This window comes from Cucurbita moschata, unplaced genomic scaffold (assembly GCF_002738365.1).
Source record: "Cucurbita moschata cultivar Rifu unplaced genomic scaffold, Cmos_1.0 Cmo_Scf00102, whole genome shotgun sequence".
NCBI classification, from domain to species: domain Eukaryota; kingdom Viridiplantae; phylum Streptophyta; class Magnoliopsida; order Cucurbitales; family Cucurbitaceae; genus Cucurbita; species Cucurbita moschata.
The window spans coordinates 140,347-158,019 of NW_019268618.1; the positions used below are offsets into that span (position 1 = coordinate 140,347).

The following is a 17,673-nucleotide window of genomic DNA, read 5'->3' on the forward strand; positions in this document are numbered from 1 at the left end:
TTTTTGTCTCCCTTCTTCAGTAGAGGTGTTGGCTTGGTGTCTTTGCCAAGCATTTGAGTGATCACTGACACGAGCCTTTGTAGGTCAAATAAATCCGACTGTGAACATGCCATTTTGCTATTTGTAGAATTCAACTAGCTCAAGCTAAGCTGTATGACATCTATTTGTGGTAGGTGACATAAAACTAATCTTGTGATTTATCTCTCTTGGTGGGGTTAAACCCAATATCTGACCTTCTTGTTTTAGGTGATGGTGTTCATGTAGTGGCAATAAAGTTTTTGTTGAGGTTGACACACTTGAGCTCCCCCTTTTCAAATACAACAATGGCAGCAAGTGTAGATTCATCATGGCTAAGATTCTTTCTAAACTGTACTATCGTCATCATTTTCACCCCTCTTGGTTGATGGATGTTTGTCTGAATGATCGTTGGGTTAGACTCCGTTACTACTAGACATTTTGCTAGGGACATGTAAATGACTTTATGTTTTAGCAGGATGTCAATCCCTGACTATTTGGGATCTAGAATGTTGGATATGAAGGCTGAAGATTTATAGTAAAAATCTGATAGAGAAATATATACTAAATAATTATATATAGTAGGCGGTTACATATAGTGAAGCTATATATAATAAACTGAAATAATATGTATACCCATTAGTCAGTGCTTCCTAAATGTACATTTCTCATTCTCCATATCCTCTCTTTGCATACCTAAAGTCATTAATACAAAACCATTGGTAAATATTTCATCTTACATTTTCTCTATCATGTTCTTTGTGTTCATTTAGATCAAGTGTGTGCGCTATTGTGTGATTCTAATAACAAGTATCAGAGCGAGGAGAGATTCACCACGATCTGTGAAGATTGAAAGTTCAAAGACTGGAATTGAAAAATTTGATGGATTTGATATCAGTTTCTAGAAGATGCAGATTTAAGATTATCTATACGAGAAAGATATTCAGGAACCCATTTTGAGGGTGAAGCTGGATACCATGACCACGGAGGAGTGGAAGCTCAAGGATTGTCACGTCGTAGGGTTAATTTGGTTGACGCTGCCAGGGAACCAAAGAAATTGCGATTCGCGGGGACCATCTCCAGTTTCTTCATTTCTAGTACCAAAATTTCATGGATAGATGTCTCGCACTGTGCAACGGCAACTCTCTGTTTTCCTATGGCTAGTCAGATATCTCATGACCACTCTTTTCATCCTCACCATATCTAGACACTATAACGTTGATCCACTATTGTCTTATATAGTTAACGTTCACTCTTTAACGTCTAGGGACATTTTATAACTACAACGAAAATCAAAACATACAATAAATTCATACAAGTTTTACAACATATCATATACTACAAAATAAGGTTAGACTGCTTACTTGGTCGCGGAGAGACGTGACATCAAGCTGAGTCATAGATATATACGACTCTTTATCTTATGAAAAAATCTATATAATTTAAAATCTGGCTGCTCTGGTACCAATGTGTCACAACCCAAATTTCAAGGGTTCAAAACTCAAATAGAAACTAAAATTGAGAGTGAAAACAAATAAAAATAAAAGTAAATTCATATAAAATAAGAAAATGTTGTAAAATTAAAATGAGATTGAGAAAACAACACAACATTAAATATAAAATTAAATTAAATTATAAGACGGTGTTGTTCAAATTTATCCAAACATAAAAAAAAATTTGTTTGGGATACAATTACAAAAAAAAAAAAAAAAGTACAAAAAGACTCCAACACAAAGACAGACTAACACTACATAACAACCCCATCTGTGAGTGTACAACCTTTGAAGGCTCCTTCATCTCAACCGTAAGTTCTATTACGAACCCATAAAAAATAATCACACCTATGACCGCATCTCCTGACTTTAAACTGCTAGTCTAAACATGGTTTCGTCATGAAAGTTTTAGAGATAAATCTATCTTTACAAAAATATTTTTCTCTTAATTTATAATTAGTCATAAAAAGAAATAATTAGGTACAAATTTGGTCTAGAATTCAAAACTTTCAAATAAGAAATAATTAGGTACAAATTTGGTCTAGAATTCAAAACTTTCAAATCTTACTGTTCCTTAACCAAATTCAAATCCAGATTCTTGAACTCCTAGTACCTTAAATAAAGTTGGTATCTCTAATAAAACAGGAATTTCTCTTAAGATCATTAAATTCTTAGACTTCAGACTCAATATCAATAACACAATTATGTTTTATCTTGAACACGCCAAACATGAAACTAAAGTTCGTTCAATTTAACTCCATTTGCCATCTTGAATGATGTGTAGGGTGTATTCTTGATTTAAAAGTTTTTGTGACATGACAGTTCATATTAGTTAAGCTTTTTGCAAAATCACAAGTTAAAAGACAACAACGATGAACCTAGGTCTATTAGTCAATTCAAAGACAATTTCTTTCTCCATCTTATCGATAATAATAGTTCAACTAAACCCATATTATGCAAAGAAACAAGTTTACGACTCATAAAAACAACTACCTAAATTATGTCCTAAAAATTTGAAAACATAAGTTGTAGTTGATAATTACACAAAAATTTCCCTAAATCCATGAATTCTTGTCCAATTAGTCAATCCTAAAGATTGTAACTAGCATATAGTAATTGAAGCTCCACATGAAGCAATTTAAAGTTCCCCTTACCTAACTAAAGTTTATCTCATCTTTAATGAAGCATGAATTGCACTGAAGTTCATGAAATGCTTATAGACTCCAACTCTGAGTACTATTAATGCAATTATGTTTCATATGAGTTTGTCATAAATGAAACTAAGGTGCATTCGATACAACTTTATTTTCTTGTCATACGAGGCAAAATAGAAAAATTAAATCAAACAAACTCATGAACTGAACCGAATCAATCCAACCAAAATTGATTAGTTTGTTTCTTTTGTTGGGTTGTTGGTTTATTTGATAACCCTTGTATATTATAACAATTCAACTTTTCGTTTTATAGCCCTCCAACTACTNTAGTCAATCCTAAAGATTGTAACTAGCATATAGTAATTGAAGCTCCACATGAAGCAATTTAAAGTTTCTCTACATAACTAAAGTTCATCTCATCTTTAATGAAGCATGAATTGCACTGAAGTTCATGAAATGCTTATAGACTCCAACTCTGAGTACTATTAATGCAATTATGTTTCATATGAGTTTGTCATAAATGAAACTAAGGTGCATTCGATACAACTTTATTTTCTTGTCATACGAGGCAAAATAGAAAAATTAAATCAAACAAACTCATGAACTGAACCGAATCAATCCAACCAAAATTGATTAGTTTGTTTCTTTTGTTGGGTTGTTGGTTTATTTGATAACCCTTGTATATTATAACAATTCAACTTTTCGTTTTATAGCCCTCCAACTACTAAGAGAAAAATATATTTGAGTAGAAGCTAAAAATATTGGGTGTTCAAGAAAATGCATTTGGTTTAGTAGTATGATTCTCACGGGGGTGCAAGAGGTTTTGAGTTCAATTCTTGAAATGCCCCTATGTCTAAATCTCTTCTTATCTAAGGACTTCATATTCGAAATCAACCTAACTTCATATTCGACATTTTATACTTACCACCATGCTCTTAATACTCATAGTCTTTCTTAACATCCCATCCCAAGGCTTCATACATACGTTTCAAGTGGTATAACAAGGGCATTTGGTCTAGTGGTATGAACGACATTTACCAAGTAAATAAATACATTAAAATAACACAAGTGACACATATGTAAACTATGTTATTAATATTTTATTTCTATTACATCTTTCCTTATTTATGAAATAATGAGCGGAGATATTTTTCATTTTCACAATTACTGATGACGAGAGGTTTGGGATTTTTTAATGTAAGAATCGTGGGGATGTAGCTCAGATGGTAGAGCGCTCGCTTCCAATGTGGAAAGTATGGAGATCGATACCTTGCATCTCCAAATGAATCGATCACTAAACTTATGAAATAATGAGCGGAGATATTTTTTCATTATCACTAAATATATTATTCCATCTTTCCTTATTTATGAAATAATGAGCGGAGATATTTTTTCATTATCACTAAATATATTATTCCATCTTTCCTTATTTATGAAATAATGAGCGTAGATATTTTTTTCATTTTTACAATTATTGATGACGGGAGGTTTAAGGTTTTCTGATGTAAGAATTGTGGGGATGTAATTCAGATAGTAGAGCACTCACTTCTGATGTGGAAAGTACGGGGTTGATACCTTGCATCTCCAAATGAATCGATCACTAAATATATTATTTCTTTTCAATTTTTTCTTATTTCCGACATAATGAGTAGGGATAGTTTTTCATGTCACTATTATTGATGACGAGACGTTTAAGATTTTATAACATAAGAATCGTGGGGATGTAGCTCAAATGGTAGACCGCTTGCTTTGCATGCGAGAGGTACGGGGATAGATATCACGCATCTCCAAAATAAAACTATGTTATTAAATATATTATTGAAAATTATTTCTTTTCAATTTTCCTTATTCATGACAGGTTGAGTAGCGATATTTCTTCATTTTCACTATTATTGATGATGAAAAATTTAAGGTTTTGTGATGCAAGAATTGTGGGGATGTAGCTTCGCTTAGGATGCGAGAGGTACGGTTTAGCATACGAGAAGTACGAGGATCGATACCTCGCATCTCCAAAAGAAACTATTTATTATTAATATTTTATTTCTATTCAATATTTCCTTATTTATGACATAATATGCAGAGATACTTTTTCATTTTCACAATTATTGATGAAGGGACGTTTAGGGTTTTTTGATGTAAAATTTTGATGCGAGAGATACGGGGATAGTTTTTCATGCATCAACAAAGGAAACGATTACTAAGTATATTAGTTCTTTTAAATTTTTCCTTATTTACGACATAATGAGCGGGGATAGTTTTTCATTTTCAATATCATTGATGATGGGAAGTTTAGAGTTTTTTGATGTAAAATTGTGATGCGAGAGATACGGGGATCGATACCTCGTATCTCCAAAAGAAACTATTTGTTATTACTATTTTATTTCTATTCAATATTTCCTTATTTATGACATAATGAGTAGCGATATTTTTTCATTTTTACTATTATTCATGACGAGACGTTTAGATGGTAGAGCGCTCACTTTGCATGCGAGTTGTACGGGGATTGATAACCCGCCTCTCCAAAAGAAAGTATTTAATTTGTTATTATATTTTTTCATTTTCACAATTATCGATGCCCCGCATCACCAAACCAAACTATTTGTTATTAATATTTTGATATTTTTTTATTTTCACTATTATTAATGATGGGACATTTAGGGTTTTATGATGTAAAAATCACGGGGATGTAGCTCAGATGGTAGAGTGCTCGCTTTTCATGCGAGAGGTACAGGGATTGATACCCCGCATCTCCAAAAATAAGACTATCTAATACTAAATATATTATTTCTTTTCAATTTTTCCCTATTCATGACATGTTGGGTAGCAATATTTCTTCATTTTCACTATTATTGATGACGGAAAATTTAGGATTTTGTGATGCAAAAATTGTGGGGATGTAGCTCAGATGGTAGAGCGCTCGCTTAGCATGTGAGAGGTACGGGGATCGATACCCCCGCATCTCCAAAAGGGAGAGATTATTTTTTTAAGTATGAATTAATTTAACATATTATGTATAAGGTGGGTACGAGAGAAAAAGATTCCTCCAAAAGATAAGAGCGTTGGATGAATTCCTTAAAAGATTCCTCCAAAAGATAAGAGCGTATACTACTTGTGGAGAGGGAAGAATTTGCTTATACTACTTGTGGAGAGGGAATTTCATGAACTACTTGTGGAGAGGGAAGAATTTGCTTATACTACTTGTGGAGAGGGAATTTGATGAATTCCTCAAAAGATAAGAGCTTATAGGATGGCGGTAGCGTCCCATGCATATGATGGAACTTCTTCACAATTGCAAATTTGACCAATGAATATTGTTGTCATTTATAGCTTCTATCACAATAATATAAAATTTGGGGTCAAAGCTTATATGGGACTGAAAAGACCATTCTCCACCCGCTTGTAGATTAAATTATATCTACCACCTCTGAAAGTTTCCACGGCAAACCTCTCTTCATCATTGACATCCTTAATTGGAACTAGATTTTAAGGCAAATCTTCTCCACGACTCACTTTGGAACACTTTTATAGATAGTTTCAACAAACTTACTTTGCTCGTGAATACTTTAGAGTTCAATATTTATAGTTGGAGAACGCTATTCAAATTGATAGGGTCGAATCTTACAACAAAGTCTAATTGAGCCTCCCTCTATTAGGAGATAGCTTCGAATCAAATTCTTTAGTTTGGACAATGGTTGCATTGTTTTAGTCAAACAACCGAGACTAGTGTACTACCAATAGTATAAACATTTTGTACGTGTATTTTCTTACATATTAACAATTGTATACAAATAATAATTAAATTTATGAGTAGAAGTTTGGATAGAGTTTTATTAAATAGGTAATCTTAAATTATATCTAAAAATATACAAGATTTTTTTTATATACATTTAGGAGAACAAAACAAAGATTCAAGAAGATGTCATTCATGCCATGTTTTAATTTTTATTCTTTCTTCTTTCCCAAAGATTAAAAAAAAAAAAAAGTTATCCTCTCTCAAATATGGTTCGTTATTTGATTATTTTCTCTTGAGTGAATTTTAAGTGAAACACATTCTCTACCCAAGTAATTGCAAGATGCAAGCTTCACACTAAGAGGAATCAAAGTCCCAAGTATCAACGTCCTTTAAGTGTAAATTTTTGTTCTCCATCTCAACATAAATTAAACTTATTTTCGTGAAGATATCTATTTATAAAAGCAAAATATCTCAGAGTCACAAAAATAAAAATGAGATAAAGATACGAGACATAAATATGATACCAAATAGATATGGTAAATGTTAGGATTAGATTTGATTGAGTTATTTGGATTAGATTTGATCTAGTTATTTGAATTAGATTTGATTTAATCATTCTTCAATTGGATGAGAGATTTCTCCCAATTCTTCTGATCTTTCCAATTTTCTTTTTCTGTTCCTAACAATTTGGTATCAGAGCCATGCCCTAAACTAGGTAAAACTAGAAGCAGCAGTCTTCTAAGTGTGTCATAATAAAAGTATGTCGATGGAGAGTCCACTTGTGCAGTCTGATGGAGGAAGGAGTCAAGGTCGTGGAAGCTTTAGAGGTAGAGGAAGGGGACGAGGCAAACAAAGCTTCAACAATGCCATAGTGGAGTGCTATAACTGTCACAAGCTAGAACATTTTCAATGGGAATGTCAAGCATGGTTGTAACCAGAAAGGGTAATGTACGGCTGGAAGTGAATGGAATCATAATGATAATCACAGGAGTGTTCTATGTGCCAGACCTGAAGAACAATTTGTTGAGTAGTGGTAAATTGCAAGCAAAGGGGGTTACCTTTTTGTTTCAAAATGGAACATGCAAGGTGTTTCATCCTGAGAGAGGCTTAATCATGGAGACAAAGATGTCTTTGAATCGAATATTCGTATTGCATGCTATATCTCAGCCTGTAGCAGCCACTCAAACTCAATTGAAACTTATGGGGAGAAGTGGTTCAAGGTCTCTGTCATACACTCACCGCTCCAATTCCTATCGCCATAGTCAGAGAAGCAGAAGGGACCCAAGTCCTTCCCCCTATCATTCCATTACCCATTCCAGGAGAAGCAGCCGTTCAAGTTCCCTCAGCCGCCAACGCAGAAGTAGGTCTTCCTCGTTATCTCCTTTCCCCAAATCGTTCAGTTTCAGTCCTAGTTGTGCATCCACTGATCGGAATCATTCCATAGAGAAGCTTAAGAAAGAAGAAGAAGAGAAGAAAAGGCGTGAAGCAGAGTTGAAGAAGTTAGAAGAAGATGCAGCTAGGAGGATGGAAGAACTAATTCAGAAGAAGATGCAGCTAGGAGGATGGAAAAACTAATTCAGAAGAAGGTTGAAAAAAGGCTAAACTCTGAAGCGACTAAATTAGAAATACAGAGGAGAATAGAGGAAGGTCGCACGAAGTTGTTTGTTGATGTTGATGTGCAGCTTGAGAAAGAGAAAGAAGCCGCTTTAACTGCTACAAGACAAAAAGAAGAACAAGCACGAAAAGAGAGAGAAGAGCTAGATAAAATGCTGGAAGAGAATAGAAGAATGGTAGAAAAAGCACAACGATGATTAGTTCTGGAGCTGCAGTGGAAGGAAGAAAAACAATATTGTGAGCTAGAGTTTATTCAGAGACAAAAAGAGGAGGCATCTCAGAGAACTAAGCTAGATGATAAGAGTTTGAGTTATGTTGTGCTGGGAGTTAGTGAAGAGTCAAAAGCTTACGGACTCTATGATATAGAAGCGGCAGATGAAAATAATGATATAGAAGCGGCAGATGAAAATACTGTAGAGTAAAATATTTCATCTGGCTCTTTGGCTGAAGCAAGCTCTCCTAGCTCGAATAAGTCGAGAAATAAGAGACCACCAGTCTGGATGAGAGACTATGCAATAGGAGAAGATTTTTGTGAAGATGTTCATGAAGCAGTCTGGATGAGAGACTATGCAATAGGAGAAGTTTTTTTTTGTAAAGAAGACGATGAAGCTCAGCCATGTTTACCCCTACTGAACCTGCAAACTTTGTAAACTTTAAAGAAGCATTGAAGAGTGAGAAATGGAGGCAAGCTATGGATCTGGAGCAATAAACAGAAATGGCACATGAGAATTGATGAAGTTATCTGGTGGAAGTTTGGTATGAGGTCGTAGATATAAACTGATTACTATTCGTGTTCAGTTTAGGGGGGTTGTTAGGATTAGATTTGATTGACTTATTTGGATTAGATTTGATCTAGTTATTTGAATTAGATTTGATTTAGTCCTTCTTCAATTGGATGAGAGATTTCTCCCAATTCTTCTGATCTTTCCGTTTTCTTTTTCTGTTCTTAATAGTAATATGTCATTCTTAAAAAACTAGGACACCGATGTGACAATGATACATTAATTAAAAAGAATTATTTCAAAAAATTTATCAATTTTATATTAGACATAAATTCATATAAATAAGTTTATATATTTGTATACTTAAAAAAAAAGCTTAATGTAATTTTCACTCTCAAAATATATTCAAAGTCAAGTGTCTGATACGATGGATTATAAATTTGTAATGTATCCATTGTATTAACAAGTGTTCAGTACATGCTCAACACGTGTCAGATTAGTGACACTATGTTATTCTCATGCTTTCTTTACACCCATTTAAAGTAGTTTGAAAACTAGCATGTCAAATATTATAATTGACTAACTACAACTTCAATTTTGTGCTCTAAGGATGGTTTTGACGAAGGAGAAATAAAATCCTTAATTTAGAAAGTCCATGAATAGCCAAAAGTAATGACTAACATAATTAAAAAATAAATAAATAAACATAAAGCATGAATTGATTAAATTGGCTAATTCTAACATAATTAAAAAAATAAAATAAAAATGTAACAAACACACCGAAGTAAGATTAGGAACACAATAAAAAAAAACAAAAACAAAAACAGCCAAAAATCAAAATTTGGAAGTGTTAAAACAGTTTTGATATATAGACATTTCAAGACTTTGCTCATGCAATATTCCCATGAAATCTAACACTAGAGCATCATAAAATTTAGAGAAATGATTGAAATTGATGTCATGTTCATATAGGTTGACTTTAATACAAAGGACAAATCAAACTTTCTGAAGGATAAATGGGGGACACCAGCCTAAGCTAATCAGGTAGATGGCCTTACCATCCGTATGCTTATGATATGTGTGAAATGTTTGTGAATCGATATGCTTATGATATGTTATAATATGTGAATTGTATGATAGTACGTACGGTACCATGTGTTCAATGGTATATTTGAGATAGGATACGAGAAGGATGCACTAAACGTAATGTAACGATACGAGTAAGACATGTTCATGAAATGTTATGGTTTGGTTACGTATCGAAGTGATATGGGTATGACAAATTGATAAAAACGATATGGTCACGATGGATTCATAAAACAATACGATTAGGTTATGGGTAGAAAGTGATAGGATTATGATAGATTGATAAAACGATAGCGTTAGGATACGTTCCTGTAACATTATGACTAAGGTACGTTCAGGTAACGACACAACTATGATATGTCTAAGGATGTTAAGGCTATGATAAATTAGGGAAGGATATAACCACGAAGTTTTTACGATATGATATGATTATGATACGACATGTGAAGGACGGATATATATCCAACAAGTGTCAAAGAGGACGTGAGAATAAATTATTCTCAAGCTTTCTTTACATTGGTCAAATAGTATTTGATAAGCCTTTAAAATTAAGGGTTTTCTTTTTTCTTCTTCCTTCTTTCTCCCTTTTCACGTTTAATTTTTTTTTTAAATAAAAAAAAGTTTAACGTGAGAATGAAGAAGTTAGAAAGGAGAAAGAAATGAATGTAATAAAACTCTCCCGTCGGTAGGAATGGAAATGGTGAATGGGTCCTTGATGATAGTCGACCGCTATACTCTAGTTTTGGATGTAAGTGCTGATTATCAGCAATATGAGTTGTGTCAATACCACACCGTTATCAAGAGGAAGTAAAGTAGAGTAGAATAGATCAAGCGATCCATTTGTTGAGAGTACTGTAAGAGGCACACAAGTAAGAATGTTGGATATAACTACTCTTTCACATCTGAGTGTGGGATATAACTACTCTTTGTTAAGAGTACTGTAAGAAGCACACAAGTAAGAATGTTGGATATAACTACTCTTTCACATCTGAGTGTTGAATATAACTACTCTTTCACATCTGAGGGATGAGTCTCATAAATCGAACTACAATATCAAAGAATCTTCAGGTGGTGGTGATTGCTTGCAATGGTGTCTTCGTGGTATCCCAGACACATGTAACATGATTTTTCTTGCTCAAATATAGCTTCATTTGTCTTAAAAGTTCACTCTTGAGTAATCCTGGAAGGCTTCTTAATTTGCAGCCTCGGGTGAAGATGATCACTCCGAGGTGGGTTTGTTAGTGAAGATGCAATTGTATAATCAGGGTTTTATATCAATGGTCCCATTTATATCTATAAATGAAATTTGTGGTGTATTTTTTGAAAATTCAACAATAATCATCGGTTATTTGGTTACCATTCTAAAGAAATTCAACTTTCGACCTTTTGTGAATGCTCAAAGCTACTTGCAAAGTACTGTCGATTATGATCCATAATACTCACCGACTCGAAATTGAGGTTTGTTCATGTTGAAAATGTGACAAACCAAAAGACAAGATGCTAATTAATATTATTTGAGATTGTTGTTGTGAATTCTTCATCTTTGAATACATATTTTGGTTGGCTTATGAATTTTTCCATCTTTTAAAAATATTAATTTTTTAGTTTGGCCCTAATTTCAGAATAGGCGATTGAATCACAATATTGCAATATTTTAAGTTACTTTGAAGATTAAAGGTCGATGAATAAAGTAATTACTGCAAGTTCTTTTTACTCTTCTTATTCTGATCTAGCACATAAATGCTTCCTAATTATTTTATTTATTTTTTTATGAATTAGGTTATGAAGATCATTTGATTATAAAAGCTTTAATTCAAACCATATTTAATAACTAATCATTTTAATATTTATACTCAAATATACTAACAAGTACTAGTAACACTAGTCTCGATGACTTAAAGAATACAACTATTATCTCGAACTATAAACAATTTAATTCCAACCTATTCTAATAGACAAACGCTTTATTAGACTTTATTGTAAGATTTCACTTCATCAATTTAAGTAGCGTTCAACTACAACTACAAATATCAAATTCTTCAGTATTCATGAACAAAATCGGCCTAACAATGTCTCTTGGAACTATTTACTAAAGGTGTTAGAATGAGCCTTGTGGAAGGGTTGCCTTTAGATGCTTTAGTACCAATTAAGGATGTCAATATCCTAGTAGTGCATAATGCAGGAAGGTTCGTAGTTGAAAAGAATAACGAGAATAGTGGACATCGTTTCATCAACAAGCGTGTGGTGAACGGTCTGGTTGGTATGGCTAGAGAATGTCGTCCTCGCAGAATTTATATTATTGTGATAGAAGTTATAAATAACGATGATATTCCTTGGTCTTTTATTATAAAGGTGCAGAACTTTCTTTTTGTGCATGTGATATATCCATCGCCACCTATTCATAAGCTCTCATCTTTTAAAGAAGTTCTCGAGTTCCTTGTCCCCAAGTAGCAATACAACTACTAGAATGCTATCTCTACTTATAATAAGCTCTCTCTCTCTCTCGAAATATATGTGGGTGTGTTTGTGGATCTATTACTCTCTTTTATTAATGAAATATGACATAGTCATAATGATATTATGAGTATCTTTTCTATCCCTCCCTTCCTTATCGCTATATAAAGAATATGAAGATTATAAGTAAAAGTGTACAAGTAATTTGTTACTTTTGAACTTAAAATGCTTATAATTCAATTTATCTTTGTTATCAACAATAATTATCAAACGGTATATAATTTTGTCCAAGTAAGGTCGCTTCTCATTCCCTGTATGATATCATAACACAAAATCGAGCGGTAGGGTTAACGATAAAATGATAACAAAAACCCATTCGTCGAACTAACTATAAAGGAAGGGTTGGTTGGAAACCATGTCTATACTTCTTTACTTTAATCACATTTAACTGAAGATATATAAGAACAACAGAATATGGCATGCCCAGTCAAAACAAAAAAAATTTCTTGCCATGTTATAGTTAATGAATATGGTATGCACAAAGATCCGACGTCACACTTCATGATTGGAGACCAATACAGTGTGAGCTATGGTCGTCCATACCATCCTTTGGTTCAATTGTGTCAAGCAAATGTTGCAACAAGCAAAGAATTTTTAATAAGTTCACTATTGCAAAGAGCTCGGTTTAAGGCAGAAATGTCTCTGATGTGAAAGGCGCACTAATTCAACGAGATTTAAGTAACCATGAATAAGACACATGATACAGCTTGTAAACGAAACGATGTCCATGACTCTTGTTATTTTCTTCCATTACAAACCTTCTAGCCTCTTGCACTTTTTTGTCATTGACATCCTTAATTGAAATTAGAATTGAAGGAAACACTTCTCCACAACTCATTATGGAACACCTTTGATAGATAGTTTCAACAGGTTTACTTTGCCGAGGAATACTTTAAAATTCGATATTTATAGTTGAACGCTACTTAAATTGATGAAGTGAAATCTTACAACAGAGGTTAATAAATCGTTTGTCTATTAGAAGAGAGCTTGGAATTAAATTCTTTATAGTTGGGATAAGGGATGTTTTAGTCAAACGAAGTATATTTTTTAGTTTTAACATAAATTAATTTTTTAGTTTAAAATAAATTGATTTTTTAGTTTTAATTTTAGTCCAAATAAATTAATTTTGATGTGGTGTTATGTATTTTAATAAAATTAATATTAACTTAATCAACAAAAATTTGTATTGTTTTTTAAATTATAATCTAAATTAATAAAAATACCATTAAACTTTGCATTTTATCTAAAAAAAATACTCATAATTTTTTTTTAAATACGGTTGAATTTTCAAAAAAAAAAAAAACATCAAAACTACTCTTTAACTTTCAAAAGTGTTAAAAAAATGATAGATGGGGAGAAAATTGTGTTCATGAGGAAAACATTGAAGGTTATTTTAGGGGAAAGTTTTAAAGATCAGTATAAGATCTTGAAAACATAACAAGAAGTAATATTCTAGCTTAAGGTCGCGATTAAGTACCTACTAGTGGGCTACTTACTAAGTTTTACTCACTCCATGTTTATCATTTTTTTTCAAGTAACTGAGAGTTGGTCATGGATGAGAGCGGACTTTGGAGTGTGGGCCATGGACTAACCACTGTTTTTAATCTAGTATTTTTTGTTCTTCTTTTGAGTCTACTTCTTGGTTTGTGTTTGTAACGAGTATGTATATGTAACACCCCAAAAATGAAGGAAATTATCTCCCATAAAATAAGCCCTTCATGAAAGACCCAAAGGATTGAGAGGAAAAAAATTAAAGGATTAAGCAAGAACAAAGGACTTAGTTAAGTCATTCGTGTACCCTAACAAGTGATTTCAAGGAGTTAAAGGCCTTTTGAAAAGGATTGGAAAGGAAAAAGTAAATCAAAAGGGCAAAAAAGTCATTTTATCAATTATCAAGAATCTTTCCGTATTTGTAATTGGTTATGTAGAAGGAATCTCAATATTCAAAAAAAAGGGAAAAATGATTAAAAAAAAAAAGAAAAAAAGGATCAGAAATTTGTAGAAAAATTATGGATTTTTTCAAGAAAAATAATAATAAAATATTCAAAAAATGGCAAGTTACCAAAATACCACTGGAAGAATGGATAATTACAGAAATGCCACTCTAATTAGAATCAGAGCATCTACCGTGACCATCCGAGAAAAATCTTTCGAACTAAAATCTCGACCGTCGGATCTCTTCCAAAATTTGATATGATCTAGAATGAACACGCACGGATCATCACATCCAACGAGTAGTATTCAAAGCCAAGGTCGGTAAGACTATGATTGGAGTTGATATCTCCACAAAATTATCCAGAAAGTTTGATCTCTAAATAACAAAGATTCTGGAGTTCTCAATGTCGGTTTAAGCTCCTCCTATAAGGTCGGAAGTAGGAGCAACAATACGGAATAAGAGTCGAGAAAGGTCGATCCCCCAATGGAAGGCAATAAGCATTTAGATTGTGGGTCTCCTACTCTCATATTTCTTCCAAATTCGAGAGCAATCCTCCACCATTTCTCTTCAAACTTATTCCTACAGTTTCTCAACAAGATTACCTACAAGTTCTATGAAGAAATAGAGTGTTGAAAGTGCTCAGAAACCATTCTCCCAATTCAATCCGCCATTGAAGAACTTCAAGAAAAACTTTAAAATCCAATCCGAGGATACATGATGACTCGTCGAGCAAGAATGATTCGAATCAGTTTCTGCACCTCCAAGGAATGCTTCCATAGAAGACCACGAAGAAAAATAACCTCGAGCGCGTGCCAAATTGAAGGAAATTGGTTTCGAAACTTGATGAAGGAATCGAGAGCTGAGACGTCGTAGAACAAGCTACTCACGAGATCGAAAATCTGGCGTTTCGAGTGAGTTGCATACCGAGAACTATTTTTAGAAATTAAGGTCCTACACTCAAAGACGTTCCTCCAAACCAATTCCTTTAGCCTGAAGGTAGGATATGGAAGGGGTTTAATGAAAAAATAGGGCCTTGAAACCCCTAGAATCGGCTACCCAATAAGAAATCCTTTGTTTTATCTCCAGCGATAAATTAGATTTTAGATGATCTTTGGTAGCGAATATCTTAGGCTACGATCCACAAGAAGTTATCAAATAAATCCCTAGCCCTTTCTTGTAACATCCATCTTTAAGTTTCACGAAGAAATCGAGGAGAGAAACGCTGTAAATGTGGCTGTACAGGCTGAGTTTCAGATGGCGGCGATGCGAAAAATGCGCATCTTCTTCCTATTGAGAGGAAGAAAACGACGATATGGCCAGTTCAACTAAACTGTCCAAGTCAACTCAAAATTTGACCTTTTCTCGGGTTTTCTCAGTAGATCTTATTTTATGAAATGTTGTATGAATGGGAGTTATTGGAAAACTTTAGTTAGCGAAACCAAGATATGGGAGAAAATGCTCATCACGTTCCATATGACTTTACCTCCCTAGGATAACTAAAGTGGTATCCCTGCCTTCCCTGCCTCTAAGGTTTAGTTCTTGAAAAGGACGGGTTCAAATGATGAGAACCAACAACAATACCTCATCCCTAGGATAACTAAAGTGGTATCCCTGCCTCTAAGGTTTAGTTCTTGAAAAGGACGGGTTCAAATGATGAGAACCAACAACAATACCTCATCCCTAGGATAACTAAAGTGGTATCCCTGCCTCTAAGGTTTAGTTCTTGAAAAGGACGGGTTCAAATGATGAGAACCAACAACAATACCTCAAGCAGAGGTCATGTTCATGAAGCCTTGGAAGGCATAAAGCGGAGCAAGTTCAGACTAACTTAAGAATGTTACACCTTATGCCTCAAGAAAATTTGTGTTGTCGTTCTTAAAGGTTCTACCGGGAGTTGAACCCAGGTCGTTGGATTCAAAGTCCAAAGTGCTAACCACTACACCATAGAACCCCTTGTAAAAATTTATTTTGGAATGGTTTTTCCTATTTTATGCAGATTCCACAAGAAGAGAGATCCTATCACGAGTCAAACTCAAGTTATTGGATTCAAAATTCTAGAGTTGTTTTATCTAACTCGTTGTGATCTTGAGCACCTTTAGAGTGGTTGCAGAAGTAACCTCCAGTGTTGATTGAAGCTCTTAGAGAACATTTAATTTTATATATTTCTTATAGTTAATTTATGTATTTTTGTATATTTCAAACAAATTGAAATAATACTTTACATCCCAGTTTTTCTTTCTTCCGTGCAAAACTTAACATTAAAACTATATTATTTCAATATTCACTCGAGAAACAATGGGTGAAAACTATATTATTTCAAACCCTCCATTATTGCTTCTACTTTGCGTGAAAATGCTTTCACTAAATCATGTTACTAACTGGTTGGTTTTGTTCGGTTCAATTCTTGGGTCCACTAGATTGAATCGACCTAGCTCAATTAAACTCTTGATAATATATAAATCATAAGTTTCTTAAATTACGTTAACTAAAAGTTTAACCCCTATTTTTTTTAGAATATTTATCTGTGTGTCTAGTTGATCTCTAAATGCTTGGAAGTATCTAATATGACTTCTATTTAAGGAACTTTTCTCTATAAAAGATGTAAGACTTGGTTTATTATTAAGGAATTTCAAATGAGTGATTTGATATATCACAGAGGACAAAATATTTATTTGTTTCAAATATCTTATGTTGACCATTCTTTTTCTAATGGCATTAGATTGAATCTCATTAATAACAATATCCCAAAACTCAGGTAAAGATGACATCAAAATTAATACTTTAATTTCATCTTCAAAATTTATTTCCACTTAACTCAGTTGACTTATAATCATAATAGTCATTTATTCAACAATAAGGATGTTAGCATGCATTTGGAAATGAACCCATATTTAAAAAATTTAGATAAAATAGAAACAGAATTGTAATCTCAAAGACAATGATACTATGTGAAACTAGCCTCAACTTAACTCTTAGGGGCGGTAAACCAATGGTTCCTTCACCCATGACCCATGGCCCAACTCCAAACATGGAAGGGATAATCTAGAGAATCATTCCAAGATCCCTAACGGATGGGTTACAAACTCACATTATGAGTCATGACCCATTTTTTCGGTGGGTTCTCGAAGCACCGATTGCAAGTTAAGAGAGGTTGAAAACAAAGTAGAATGTTTTCTCGAAATAAAAAAAGAATTAAAATATAATGAACACATATATTTACATTTACATTATATTCAAAATATCAACAATAGTTGGTGTTGTTTGTCCTTAGTTACAAGATTCATTAAGTAGCCTAATTGTAAGTTTTTGACCATGTTCATAGTGGGTGCTTGGATACCACACACCACACACTTTTCTTAATGATTTCTTGATTCTTGTCGAGAACAGTGACCCTTAGGTTCTAAGT

The 17,673-nt window shown here is 33.4% G+C and overlaps 3 non-coding genes across 3 annotated transcripts; 2 read left to right on the forward strand and 1 right to left on the reverse strand.

The window, feature by feature from the left end:
* The first annotated feature begins 5,342 nt into the window (after nt 1-5,342).
* TRNAE-UUC lies at nt 5,343-5,415 on the forward strand. The gene has a single exon. It is a non-coding gene; the product is annotated as a tRNA-Glu (tRNA).
* A 137-nt stretch (nt 5,416-5,552) lies between these two features.
* TRNAA-AGC lies at nt 5,553-5,626 on the forward strand. The gene has a single exon. It is a non-coding gene; the product is annotated as a tRNA-Ala (tRNA).
* A 10,520-nt stretch (nt 5,627-16,146) lies between these two features.
* TRNAQ-UUG lies at nt 16,147-16,218 on the reverse strand. Its single transcript has one exon. It is a non-coding gene; the product is annotated as a tRNA-Gln (tRNA).
* Nucleotides 16,219-17,673: the final 1,455 nt, after the last annotated feature.